Genomic DNA, 15,868 nt, shown 5'->3' with positions numbered 1-15,868 from the left:
TGTAGAGTCTAGGCACCGGGAATGGGGGTCTTGGGAAAGTGGCGCTAATCCGCGCCTCAAAGAGCCGCTAATCACGCTATTCCTGCCCCGGGTTTTTTTTACAGGGCAGAGGACACAGCGGGCACATTCAGATCCGCTACAACCAAAATTACAGAGGAAATAATAATATTATTAAAGTAACGTGGAAATGGAGCGTGATTTGTCCGCATCATATCGGCACAGAACCGTTATACTGAACCTGTTATTGTACAGCAGTTGAGATGTTTGGCATTGGCATCGTAGCCAAGAGTAAACGGGCTGAACTTGGTTAATATAACAGTAAAGTAATAATATAAACCTAAAAACTAAAAATAATAATAATAATAATAATAATAATAATAATAATAATTAAAAACAAACAAACAAAAAATTTATAAGAATAAGAATAATAACATAAAATATAATAATAATAATAATAATAATAATAATAATAATAATAATAATAATAATCAGTAAACAAATAACAAATACTCGGTCATTGTATTGTTTTACATTCTACTATTTAATTATAACCAATGTTTTTCCCCATGTCTCCGCATCGCCTCCACCCCAAAGAATCTTTTCCGTTTGTTTCAATCAAACGCGATTTACAGAAAAGTGCTTGAACAAAAACGCCCTGAATACTGAGCTGCTTAATGAGAAAGAAGAAGCAGAATAGTATGACGTGCAAGAGAGAAAATAATGGACCAGTGGTGAAAAGCCTTCTAAACTATACTGAAAAGCAAAGTGAGAGGGGCAGTGAAATGACTTGACGTGATCTGCGCCAATAAATATGAGCAGCTGAACATTCAATTAGCCTGCTTGACATTGCCAATAATCTCCCTTTCATTTACGTCCTTACTAAAGACACGGTCATTAAAAAGCATGACTTGAAATAATCCAAACGTTAAGATGTTGCCCAAAGCGAATCGTTCATTTTCTTTTCTCCGGAAAAGTAGAAAGGGAATGGGTTATGACCAACAGTGAATATTCCAATAACAAGAAAATCACTTCTCTCAAATCCACTCCTGAATTCTAGTGCGTTTTATTATTATTATTATAATTTATTTATTTAATCATTTTATTTTTTACATAAAATAGGCTAATTCGAAACGACGATGAACTCATGAAAAACCTACCCAAGGGAAAATGTAAATGTTCTTTATACACACTCACATACGAGTTCACTTTTTTTTTTAATTGGACTCTAACACAAAATGTACTATCGATGTTTAGAGGTGAAGGAAGAATGAATAAACACGAGAATAAAGAGAAGCCGAAAATGCGCATATTAAACAGTAATAACCTGCTTTTCTTTAATCGTTTACCTTAAATCTCATGAGTTGTTACTGATAATAAACCGCAACAATACGAGGAGGCCATGCCTTTCTTTTAAATGTGCAAATATTTGCGATTTAATTAATAAATAGTGAATTAACATTACGAATAATTGCAACTCTAAGATCTAAAATCTTTTGAACTCTGTATATATTTCTTTAGGCCTATACAAAGAATTGTGACGTCATCAATGTATATATTTTTAGGTAAAATCTTTATATAATCGAAATCTACTAAAACATATATAGATCAAATTTAATTGCACTAAAAATTCGTTTCTCAGAGGAAATATATCTCATTTACACTTTAGCCTATACATATTTAGACTAAAAGTAATAATCACTGAAATTACCGATTCATTTGTAGTGAGGAAACATCCTCATTAAATCCGGACAAATTTATTCAGTTATACAAAGGATAACATTTACTCTGCCTAAAAAAAAAATCAGTTTCATATTTGTATTGATCGAGTGTGATATTTAGAAATAAGAACTCAAAAGATAACAAAACTATTGTGATTTTAAACTTGCTTGCCTGAGTTACTGATGCACATCTCGTTATAATTCTTCTCTTAAAAGCTGATTACTGTGTATGTAGGTCATTGTGACAGTTGCTGCTTTTGTACAGGGACAGACGTGTGTCAGCTGTATCAACTGTTAATTGATTTTTTTTTGGTGACAGTTAAGTAAAAAACACCAAAAAGATTAACTACATAATATAAAAAAAATACTACTATATACTTTTTCCACTGCAAAGTATTTTAACCAAAAGTTTAACCAAGAGTTTTTGCTATTCTGTATATTTAAATATCTGAACTCAAATTCATACTCGTTTTACTCGTATTACTCATGGCAACATTCTGCTATGTCTACTGATGTAAAGGCTAATGAAAGAATAGCATTATATATTATATTCTACTATTTATAACATTTTATAATATAATAAAGGGATTGATGTGTAGAGTCAGATTTTTTAAACTTTAGACCAAGAAGTTTAGATTTTTGAACTTTAGAACAGGAAACTTCAGTGGAACTCCAGAACATTTAACTTTTTATTTATTTCAAAATGTCAATCAGTCAAGTGTTTTTCAGCTTGACAGGTAGGCATACTCAATTACGACCACACACAATACAATGAGTCCAGGGGTTTTAACTTTGAAATTGTTGCTGCTTTAAGAGTGCAGAAGTCACCCATGGATCAGACACGGCCCAAACCTTGGGGCCTCTGGTCCCGCAGAGAGCGTCTTTCTTTTTTAATTAAGGACAACGCGGCCTTAGAGGAACATGTGGGGCTCTGCTCTAATCCGCACCCCGCGTTGGTTACTGTGTTGGACTAAACAACGGCCCTCTGTTCTTTCAGCACTCACCAATCAGCCAACTTTCTTGGCCAAGTCCTAGCAAGCGACAACCTACTGTATGTGTATGAAGCATAACTTAGACTAATCACCTGATATCAGCTGATATCAACTGCTGAAAGTTAAGGGACTTTAGTAGCTTATTTATTAACGTAATTAATGCTTGCATGCTCACCACAGAAGTTCCACACCAGTCTACAAATACATCACACACACAGATCCTATAGGCTTAAATGTATATGATATCGAGTGATTACATTATCAAGTGCTGTTTATTATTTTTTGTTACTTTTCATGATATCAGGCCAAATTTGAAAAACAGAATTGCCTACATTTTTTCCACATTGAAATAATTAAAAAATAATATGCTTTTTTCGAAGAATTTTATTATAAGTAGACCTACATAGGATTTGGTCCTACTACTGTACTTTTGTATATAGTATCACTATCGAACAAACAAACAAATAATCATTATTGTCATTATCAAAGTCAGTTCAACAGAAGAATTGTCCATTTCTTAATCCAGTTCTATCATTTTTGTCACATCATGACTAAATTTGCCAATCGTTATATAATTTAAACCAATGAGGACATCGTATTTTGTCGTTAATATTATTATATTTTCAGTTGTAGTATTAAATAAACAGACTCTTGGAGGTAAAAAAAAAAAACCAAAAAAACATTATATTAATTATTATTAAAATTATTAAATGCAGTGATCAGTGAACATCTAGCTAATGCCTAGTGTTTTCCTGAAGTCCATTAAATTCTTGATAAAGATATGGGAGAGAGCAGTTATATAACTAAACAACCATAATTTCCTTTATTGAAACATCAGAGGTAAAACTCAACAAAGAGACAAATGCATTTTGGGATATGATATGACCTGAAAATAGAAGAGATACTGGTTCAACGTTCCTATAATCAAAATATAATGGAGTATTATATATATTATATATAATGAATAACACTGATTATGTCTTAACAGGGGTGGGATATATTAGCAAGTGAACAGTCACTTCTCAATGTGGATGTGTTGGATGCAAGTAATGTGGACAAGAGTAAGTATCTGATTGACTTTGACAAGGGACAAATTGTGATGGCTGGACAACTGGGTCTGTCAAACTCTAAGACCTGTGGGGTGCACCAAGTTTACAGTGATTATTAACTTCCAAAAATAGTCAGAAGAAAGGACAAAGGGGTCATGGGTACTAAGGCTCAATGCAAAGGAAAAGGTAAGTTCTTTGAATCCTAACCCACAGAAGAGGTGCTATAGTACAAAATTCTGAAAAGGTTAATGCTGCCTATGATAGAAGGGAGTTAGAACACTCAGTGCATCACAACTGCAGCATAGCAGCAAACTGGTCAGTGTTTCTATTGTGACCCCTATCCTCTGCCAAACCTACAGTATACACATCTACAATGTGCAGGTAAGCATTAGAACTGGACCATGGAGCAAAAGAAGAAGACAAGATTTTAGTCTGTTCAAGGAGGCCCCACCCTGAAACTTACATGACTTATGGGACTTGCTGCTAATGTCTCGGTGAAAGATAAGAAAACAAAGATAAGAAACCCATCTAACCATCTATACCTTGATGGGTCAGATCTGATTTTAAGGCACAAGGAGAACCTACACTATATTATAGAGGTGTTTATAATGTTATGTCTGATCGGTGTATTTCTCAACATTGAGTCTGCAGAGTTGTAGTAGTTGCAGCCCTCCACTCTGTGTTCTTTTGGGACTTGTCATTATCCCAATTAGGAAGGTGCTCAAGAGGCAGCCTTACTCATCATTTACCTGTCTAATGACCTCTCTCACACCCTTAATCTCCTGCAAATAATACATTAGTGAGAAAATGTAACAGGGACTGGAAATAATTAGGTGAAAGTGTTAGCCTGGTGTATGGTTTTTATAAGAAATAGAAATCGATATTATGTATAAAAATATATGCTATACTTATATTTGCAATAAACAATGCTAAAGATAATATCTTCCTTCTTCTCTGTGTAGGACATGCTTTATATTCACTGCAACCCTGACCAGGATACAGCACTAAAGATAAATAAACAAACATTAGTACAATGTAAAATGTAAACTTATATTCCATATCCCCACAAATCTGTTACCCCTCCTCACATCTCAGGTTCCATCCTGGCAGTGTAATTAGTCCACAGGCTCCTAATTGTTTGGGGATAAAGCAATGACCTGCTCAAGGGAAAAGTTAATCCTAATCAAAGACATCTGAGCACTTGATCATGTAGTTGAGAGCTGTGTAACTATTACTGAGCACAGAGTTACTCAGGTTTGCCTAAGGCATTAGTAATTGTTCTAAATCTACATGATTATATCTGTATTATTTATCTATATACTTTTTCATAATCATAAAAATTATAAAATTTACAGGTGGTCATTTAACAAATATGTTAAAATGTAGAGTATTTAATGTGTATTATTTTCTAAAAAACAGCTTAATGTTGACCCACAGATAGCCAAAATGAATGGAGTCAGGCACATTTTCCTCTATGTGTACATTTTTAAAAAAATCACAATAGAGCTATGACAAGTATCAGTATCCTTGTTCACTAGAGTAAAATTTGGCCCACCATCTCCTGGCCCACATGTTTAATGTAGACTGGCATTGGGCTTGCATGTGCCACACCAGCCGTTTAGCCACTTGTTTTTATTCCTCTCAGACAAAAGGGCTATTTATTGCAAGTCACAGGGTAGGCAGTGAATTTAGGCTGGGAGCAGGTGGGGATATTATGGAGCAAATCTGGCAGACTTTAGACTAGCCGACTGGCTCCAGTTGAATGGTTTGTAGTGAATTCAGCTATTTGAACATTTCTATAAAAAGTTGTGAATGAGTGGTTATATGTGGTTAGAACTCAACTAAAATATTTAGGGTTCACCATTCATTATGGCAATTGTTCCTAAACTTTTTCATTTGTGTGACGCTTTACTAACCAAAAAAGTACAGTACTAAAATCTTTTAAACCTCAAAAAAAAATTAAATTTTAGATAGATCCAGCAGTTTGATCAAGTCCTGTGGCCGTACAGAATAAATTACTTATGATAACCTTAGTGTAAGTTAATGGAAGGCTTTTAGGAACTCAAATCTAGAACTGCATAAAATCTACCATACTTCTTATGAACAATAATGTAAATTATGTAGAACCCATTTCCCTGAGCGTTTGGATCTACCTTTCAGCAGCTCGTCTGACCACAATAGAACAAACAGTCAGGATAACTTGTTGGGTCTGATATCAACCTTTGGGCCTTTATCAAAAATACTTAAACCATACACATTCCTGAGCTACATATATATTTAAAATCCAGTAAGAAGGCTAGTCTAATGGAGTTCACAACGCACAGCTGTGTATGAAATCTCTTAGTGTACAGCTTACATGAAAATGCATTATTTATCTCAATACTATTTAAATGCTTTTCACAATGTGTACTGCATAAATGTCATTCAGCTCATTCTTAACAACATGGGTCAAGGTCAAATGACCCATGCATGTATACATCCACAGACATCTAGTCTGGGCAGACAGACTTGGGTTCTTTTGTTAAAGGCTTAGAGATATCGCTTGACATTGTAGAGATGAGGAAGCAGTGTAAATATAGCCAAATTGAGTTGATCTCTATGTTTTGTTCTGTCTGCGGTCACTATGCACTTTCATTGACTTCTTATTCCCAGAGGGAGTCCAGAGAATCAGCAGAGGTCAAGTCGGAGTCTCTATGGGGAGCGATAGCTTTAACCTCTCATTCCCCTTTAAAATGACTTATCACGCCTCTAGCTATGTCACACTGCATATGACACCTGAAGAATCGAGCAGACTGACATTTCTGTTTTAATGCACTAATCAGAAAGCCTCAGAATGCCTGATAGTGGTTCCACACCATAGCTTATAGTATAATATTTTATATAATTTAATATACTATTTTAGGAAGTTTGTAAAGTGAATGGAAATGATGTAAAACCCATTTTCCCATTTTCATTGCATTAGTAAAATAAACTTGCATTAATGAAATAAAAATCGTTTTCAACACTTGCACCTCTCATTATTGCACAATTATTGCATACCTAATCATGCACTGAGGAATCTGGAATTTTTTCATCAATAAAACACACACTGCATTCTAATGAGATGTTTGTTTATTGCTGTCATGATTGTGATCAATAAATACCCCTTTGTTGGTCAGCAGTTATTCATCCTTATTTTCTTTACTTCACACACACATTTCAGCCTGTCATTATTATGTTAATAGAGATAATGGCCACTGAAATAATGACCTCCATGTAATGAAAAACATCCAGTCAATGCTTCATTAACAATAGCGCCAAACATCTCTAGATGGCCAAGTTGTACAGGATAGTGTTTTTTATTTGGTGATGAATAATTTTAATGAGGCATTTGCTGAAGTGCAAAAAATTTAAATGCTCCTGTGTTTTAGATTTCAATATACAAGTCAAAGCTCTAACCAGAACTATGGGAAATGACTGAATTTTTGAAACTGTCGACTTTCACACCACTTGTTCCATGTTATCAGACTTGCTCTCTATACCAGCCGGTGGGCTGGCAGAAAGCACTCTAGAGTTTTCTAATGAGACTCAACTGTAATTAGTGAGACACACTGGCTTAAAGGCTGAGAGTGTTTGAATTTGATGCACAGGGTGCGTTTTCATGTTACATGTCTGTTACTATGATTGTTACTATAAGATAAATGTCACTGATATGCCCTAAATCTGACAAATGCCATCGCACACCACTGCTATGATACTGCATAGATATTCCTGTTTTTTTGTACAGTATTTTCGCATAATTCTCAGCAGGTGCCGGCAGGTACTTATTGTACATGACCATCACAAATTCAGTGTGTTTGTGTGTATGTGTATCCACTGGTGAGGTTACACAGGGCACCAGGACTCTAGATGAGGTAATAGGTAGCTTAGTTATATGATTACAGTGAAACACACCGTCCATGGGGGAAAGGGCAAGGTGATAACTACGTGCTTTTCCTCATTCGTTACATCTCTGAAAACCACAGCACAATCTGCCACTCTATGTGTATGTAAAGTGTGTATGTTAATTTCACTATTGAACCAGTTAATGCAGCATATGCACATATCTGTGCAAAAAGTGGGGATCATGAAATTTTGCTATGTGCACACATATTTGCTTCTTTCTCCATAGATTTTTACTGGCAAATATGATTACATTTTCAAGCTACTGAATCAGGCCTGTTCAGTAAGGGTTAAATGGACAGGTGTTGAAAGCTTTTAAATGAGGCACTTGAATATTTTAAAACACAAAATACAGCATCTTACTGAACTTTAGCATCCAATATTAAAAGTAGAACATAAACCTACTATAATTATACAATAAGAGTGACATTTGTCAAAAATTATATTTCAGATTTATTAATATGTTTAGGGCAGACACATGTAGAAATCTCTGTTAGGATAGTCTTAGGATGCATTGGCATGAATGATATTAGAAACAATGTACTCACCTTTTCAAGATTACTAATCAGAAAACAAAAGTAGAGTCATAGCTTTTAGCTGCAGTAAAGAGCAGGTCATGCGAAATAAACTTGACAACTCATGACTCTCTCACATCCTCTCTAGAATTTTATAATTTATTTTTCATGGCATTGTTATATGAACATACAGGGAAACTCACACACATTTCCACACTCCTTCCACAGTGTCTGTCCATCAGAGGGCAGGCTGAGATGGACTGGAAGTTTGGTGGTCATGGGCAGAGACAACAGCACCACTAATTACATTCTGCCAGGTTAATCCTTCTGTGTCCCCTACACTCACTCTTTATCCCATACACACTTAGGGTGGGAGCAAGGGAGGGGCAAAGACAAACAATCATCACTCACCGTAAAGAATGGAAGTAAAAAAAAAAAAGTAAATACGAAAAAAAACAGCAGGCACTAGGAAATAAACATCTGAACACTTGAGTTGAGTTATGAAAATGCGTCTTACCAAGCAAATTACACGTTTATAATGGCACAAATATCATAAGAGCAAACATTTGTAAAACGCAATAAAAATAATTGTTGAATGTGTTTTTTTCCTATGAAAACAAATGTATTTATTTTTCTCTTTACTATTCTGTATAAACAACAACAAAAAAAACCCTAGGAATTGAGCTTTAGTGTGTCTGATGAATCATGCTTTCTTTTACACATTATGTGGATGGGGAAGAGATGACACTAGGATGCTCAATTGGATGAAGGAAAGTCAATAAAGGTGTGATGGAGAATAGTGTGATGCTATGGGCAATATTCTGCTGGCATTCATGTGGAAGTCACTTTCGTTGTACCACCTACCAAAACATTGTTACAGATCACCCCTTCATGGTAACACTATTTATAATGGCAGTGGCCTCTTTCAGCAGGATAATGTGCCATACTGCAAAAACTGCTCATGAATGGCTTGGGGGAAATGGTAATACATTTATTTTCTTGTCATGGCCTCCAAATTCCCCAAATCTGATCTCGAGCACCTGTGGACATAAAATCTGATATTTAAAATAATTTTAAATTCAAATTACAGGTTTTGTGGAGTCCATGCTTAGATGGATCGGAGCTGTTTTAGCAACACAAAGGGTGTTACACAATATTAGACAGATGTCTAAGGTTAGAGTTAGGGTTAGGGTTAAGAGGTCAGAGCTTCAGTTAATGTTCAAAAATCAATCAAAAATCAAAATGCAGAAAAGGGTGATCTCTGTGTAAATTAAAGGGAGATCACACACAGGAAATTCAAATGTTCTCCTGAGAATTTCACAATTTCTACAAAAAAATGCTTGGCCAGTGAGCTTTGGATGTTTTGAGTAATGACCAGATCTTTTCTCACACTTTGGCCTTTCCATCACCTTTGTATTCCTGGTTCCAGAACTTTTATGGCTTATCAAAATGAATTGTTTTTATCCCAAAAGACAGCTCTCTGGTCTTCATGCCGGTTTATCCTTTGAAACAGCAAATGCAGTCATCACAGGCAAAATGCAAGGCTCAAACTTACAGTAGTCTTTCAGAGGTACTATTCCCTTAAACCATTAGTCTAACTAGGCACATCTGGATAACAAGAAACACCTGTCACTCACTTAAAAAAGGTAATGGGTTCAAACAAAATGTGCCATGTTGTTAAACATCTAAATGAAAAAGAAGAATATAATACACGGTAAAAAGTGATGGATTTTCTAGCTTTTGAATAATGGATTTTGTATTGTTACAAAATTGCAGTGTTCACTAATGAGAACATAAAATCTGAGTGATGAATATTTCTGTCTAGGTTTTGTTCTTCTTCACATAATTATTAATGTGTTTGAGGAAAAAGTACTATTTGTTTGTTAGTACATTTTACAGTCTAATGTCTTTTTTCTGGGTTTCCAATATGAAATACGCAGCTGTAAATTTGTCTTAAGAACTTATTTTAACATTATCGAGTCTTGAAGGTAACTAGAATAAAAGATATCAGAAAGTTCTAATTGAACAGGGTAAACTTTTATCTCCACCATAGTAAGCACATTGGGCAGCCTGTAGAGAGAGGCCCCCACCGTCATTCTCCCAGCTTGCAATTCTCATACACACGCACCTCTTGCTGTTGGTCCTCAGACACACTGGACTGGTCATCCTTAGATTTCTGGTGCTTAACTGAACACTTTAACCTGGAAAGTGGGCTGTGAGAGTAGCTCAGTCAACCTATTACATGAGGTTGAGCTAAATAGGGGTTGTACTTTTAATTTTTCACTTTTTTTCCATCGTTGCATGCTCTAAAAACATCTTAGTGGTTTCTTTATTAAAGAGAGTTTTTCTACACTTCTATACTGGATGGTGAGTGTATTCCTGTAAGTGAGCATGCGCAGTTGCATGCTTCTGTAGCGGGTATGCTCAGAGGTGTAATGTCTGATTAGGGGATTACAGGGGAAGTGCTTCTTCGCAGTTCTCTGAGAAACAATTATTAACATGTTGGTGTCTCTAATCCTGGATAAACACAGCTTTTCAAGAACAACTGAGAGGTTCTCTCTCTTTCCTCCCTCTATTCTCCTCTTTAAATCCATCTCTAAACCCCCATAGTCAGTTGAACTCCAAAGCCTAACTAATACCAGTTGAACACACGTGGCAGTGGTGTTGAACAGTGCATTTAATACTTTCTCGGCACATGTTGCACCTAAAACACCAATCCGTACCACACCAGGCCAACAGGCAACACAGAGATGAAAGGATGATATAGTTAGGTTGTGTACAGTATGGAATAATTGTGCTTGGGAAGCTTGTTTTAAAGGGCACTGGGTTTAAGATGTTTAGAGAATTTAATCTTTTTTGTAGACCTCTCCAGGTTAATCAGCTTTCAGGCACTGGAAAGTGTGCAAGAGTGTCAGGAAAACTGTGCTAACAGGTAGAAGAGAGATGACACCTTTTGCTTCTGCTACATTAGTTTCTACACTGTTAATATATAGAACATGACAGAAATAAATCTCAATCACTATTCATTTTCTTTCTGATATGCACAATCTATCATGTCATGATGTAAAAGGATTGTATCCATGTAATCTATGTATAATAGGAAAGTGTAAATGATACCACACTGAAGTTTATTCATTTCCAATAAACGAGTATCTTATTTTTGATGGCAATATTACAGGTTGGTGAGTGTGAAGAGCTGACACACATCAGAACCCCAGTGTGCTAGACCACACCCCCTCCCTCACACACACACACACCCCACACACACACACACACACTCATCTGATGGACTTGATGGAAAGGTAGCCTGCAGCTCATAAATCAGACACAGACAGGTGATCAAAACAGCCCATTAGTCTCCATTTACACACTCTCACCCTCACACACCTCAATCTGCTGACTATTCCAACACTAGTGTGTGAATGACTTTGAAGAGTTCAAAACGGAGTTCCATTGCTGTTGCTAGTAGTAACAGGCAAGCATGTTAAACATCTCTCCACAGGTTCAAATGGAAAAGGTGGCAAAGTGTAACTCAGTGCTGAGCAATCGTGATTACAGTATTTATCAAGCCCTTTATCACCCATTGTTTCTTCAGTGTTCTTGCGATAGACCTCATGCCTTTTCCCTTCTAATGTATTTTTATACCATTTTTATTTTCACTCAAAAGTGATAAACCTTCACAGTGTTTATTACACAGCATATCTGTGGTTCTTAAATTGAGGTCTGGAGACCTCTGTGAGCCATGAAGCATGGCGATTTTTACAATTATTTTTTGTAGCAGTGCTGGAAAACATAACTACTATAAAAGTTTTTAACTACTTTTACTTTCAAGAATATGTTCCCTTATCAAACCTCTTGGTATTTATAAAGTTTGAAAGTGAACTAGACTTGAAATCTTTACACTAACTTACTTATGTTATGCTAAACACCAGAGCTGTGGTACTAAAAAGTGATTCCATTTAGCAATGTTCATGAGCAAGATCTGCATTTTCAGTGGAAACCACACACGTATTCAGGATATTAAAATTGTCAATTGATCCGATGAGGGCATCCATCACTTCCAAGCACAAATACGTTCAATTAAAATCTTTGGGCCATTATCAGCCTGTATAGTAGTATTCAGAATTAGTTTTGTGCATTACCACTTACTTTAAATGATGTTTGTGTGAACGTCAAGAAGCATTTAGCACAACATCTAATCTAAAAATGTTTACAATATGGGTGATGGGTAGCCATATTCCCTTCCTATTAGTAGTCCACTAGGCCACAATTTGTATATTAATAGACTGTTTGGTGCTGTATGTTCTCTCTGTGTGTATATAATTATCTCAAATTCTCTAAAAACATGCTGTTCGGTGAATGGGCGATCACATGATAAAATATCATACATGTGAATGTGTGTGTAAATGTGGTGTTCATTCCACCCTGGGAATGGCACTCACTCCACATGCCTTTCCTGGGATGAATTATGTATCTAACATGAGCCTGACCAGAGGATTTCTACAAGCGAGTAGGTAGTAATGATGAATGCTGGGGAAAAAACATCAAATTAATTATCCCAGCATTAAGAACCACATAAAAATAATTGACTGGTCCAAAGAGGTGAAAATGTTTTTGAATGTCTTAAAAGCTATGATATAGAAGCTTTCAAGACATTCAAGAACAGTTTGGAATACTAAACTTCCACATGGTATACACATGTATACGTAGAATTTCCACAAAAAGAAGAAACAAAATAGAAAAACTAGTATGAAGAGAAAGTTCAAACTGGTGAGGCATATGTTTGTGTATGAGATCCACACGAACGTACACACACCGGTTCAGACAGATGTCAGCCACAAATTAAGAGGAAACATAATTACAAAAAACCACAACACAGTATACAAACACCACCTCACAATACCCAAAAGCAATCACCCTGACATACACACCTTACCACTGTTAATCCCCTAGACACTGAAAAGCACACACACGCACAAATACATACTCATGCAAACTCTCTCGTGCACACACATACACACACGCAGAGTCAGTGTGTTTATCACAGTGTGCAGGCTACCAGCACCCGTTAGTCTAATTCCGTTTGTATGTTTAGATTCGTTTTGCTTTAATCTCCTCTTGTTTGTGCACATCTGCAGAAGCAGCACTCTGTGAGAGGGGGAGGGCTTGTTCCAAAAGAAAGATGGGTGCAGGTGTGTGTGTGTGTGTGTGCGAGAGAGAGAGAGAGAGAGAGAGAGAGAGAGAGAGAGAGAGAGAGAGAGAGAGAGAGAGAGAGACAATATGTACAGAAAGTTGTATGGCCACAGGATCAGGAGATATATATAATTCAACTTCTGTATGATGCTTTTGTTCAGTTTCCATTGAGAAGTGTTTATATACACTAAACCATATGAAAATGTGTGATAATTTTGTAAGTTCCAAAAGTTTGAGTCTTAGGCAGGCAAGTAGGTGCACTGAGGCACAAGCATATACACACCTGTATATAATTCATCAGCAGAAGGAAGCCCATTGTCTAAGCCCCTTTGCCCACTGAATGCCAGTTATTTAGCCACACTTATTTCTTTGTGCTGCAGTGCTGAGACCTCACTCCTGTTAGGTGTGCCCAAAGCACTCGGACTGAGATTCCCACTGCTGCCTAACCCCTGAACCACCCCTAAACCTCCTCACTCCCTCAGTCTCCAGCCTCTCACTCCTGCCTGGAGTTACTAAGCAAGTCCAGGGCCAAAAAATAAAAAAAGCGGTTAAAGAATCAACACAAAATTCTGAATCATAATCCTTTCATCTCAAAACATACTATACCCATCATTATTGTTTAATATGTTTACAGTTTGGATAGGTTTCAAGCAATGGATAAAGATAAACAGTTGTAGGATAGGGAGTGTCATGGAGGCAAGAGGGTTCTGTATGATTCTTTTGTTCAGTTTCCATTGAAGAATTTATATCTCTAAACCATATGAAAAGGTGTCAGCCAATCGACCTACCAGCATGTTATTGGATAGTGGGGGAAACCTCAAGAACCCATAAAAAAACAACCATGCACCATGATTCACCCTGTTCAAGTGTTTCCAACCTTTTTAGAGATTCCAGAGACTATTAGAAGAAGACCCAACACCATATATTTATTCATTTTAGAAACAGTGTTTTTATAGATATTCCTGCCAATAAAGTTTTGAGTATTAATAAAAGACAATAATTCACTCTCACTGTTTGCAAACGTACATGTTACCAACTGTCTAAGTATCTGATTCACAATGATTAATAATATAAAGCAAACTGTGTGTACAGCATATTAAGTATAATAATGGTGGTTTAGCTGGTGTTGCACTCAGGGATTTTGGGATCATACTGTAGGATGATATTTTTGATCCAGAGTCTCAGGAATAAACAGGCCAGCAGCAGTAACCAGGCAGCTCTCAGCTCAGAGAAGAGCAGGGCGCATCGGCCAGGCCTCCAGGCTTCTGGAAGTCTCTTCAGTCTGTCACACACAACTCACAACACCAGCTCCACCACCAACACAGCATTACAGGCCTGTTACACAGCATTACAGCACATCTTATTATCCCGCTCAACTCTCTTCATTAGCCCAATTGGATCCTGGGATTTCCATTTGTAAATGGGGAGCTTTTTAGATTAGCTGGTGTTGGCCATTATGACACATTCTCTAAACGTTCCCCCAACGGCACGATTAGCTCCTGTCTGTCAGGCTAGAAATGTAAACTTTTCAAAATGTGATTCATCCCTTTAAGCCTTCCACAAATATTTTCCACAAGAAACATTAAAAAAAAAAAAAAAAAAAAAAAAAAAAAACTGTCAACGAAGCAATCCCTGTTTCAATGTTTGTCATCATTATGAATCATAAACTACTGAAACTATGCAAGGTAAACCTTGTTAATCCTTATCACTGATGCACTTATCATTTGTAACCCTATTGCTAGGACGGAGGGAGTTATGAGCATTGTGTACTTCTCAATGCAAGAAAGAGAAAGAGTGGATATGCTCTGACTGGTAACAAAGATTTTCAGCCATGCAGACAATAAATATCTATAAGAAGACATTTTTTTTTACTTTTTGGAGCATAATATTAAAGGGGTACAAATCAATATTTAAACTGCACTATTACCTTTGTTGACGGGAAAGAGTTTGCACTCATTCTGGTTCTCTTTTTCTCTCTCAATTACAGTATCTCACTTGTTTACTGTCTGTCTCTCTCTTCCCAGTGGAAGGCAGGCTGCTGTTCCTCCCCAGGCTGGCATTCAGACATGGCCACAGCTCCAGCAGGACCATCGCACACTGAGGCAGCAAATTATGAAAATGTGGCTCTGTGTCCTCAATGGCACCACACTTCCTTAATGTGGCACAAAATTAGAACCTGAGGGGTGAGAGAGAGGAGCCCGTTTAATTGGAAAAACTGCTTTAGGCCTACACACAAGCACTCTCTCCTTCTCTCTCTCACACGCATACACACACTTGGAATAATTCATCGCACGAAAGCTGTGATATCATCTCTTACCCACCAACAGTGCACTCTCATTTATAAGGCACCTCTGCTGAGAGCCGCAGGGGTTTCTTTAAGGTGTCTAAATGTGCGTGTTTACCCTCAATTATTTAAAAAGCACTTTACAGAGATCACATAATGAGGGCACTCTGTCTGTTGAAGAGACAAAAAAAATTCT

The sequence above is a fragment of the Tachysurus fulvidraco genome, chromosome 12, assembly GCF_022655615.1.
Source record: "Tachysurus fulvidraco isolate hzauxx_2018 chromosome 12, HZAU_PFXX_2.0, whole genome shotgun sequence".
Classification (NCBI taxonomy): domain Eukaryota; kingdom Metazoa; phylum Chordata; class Actinopteri; order Siluriformes; family Bagridae; genus Tachysurus; species Tachysurus fulvidraco.
The sequence above is the reverse complement of the archived record's forward strand: the minus strand, read 5'-3'. Positions refer to the sequence as shown.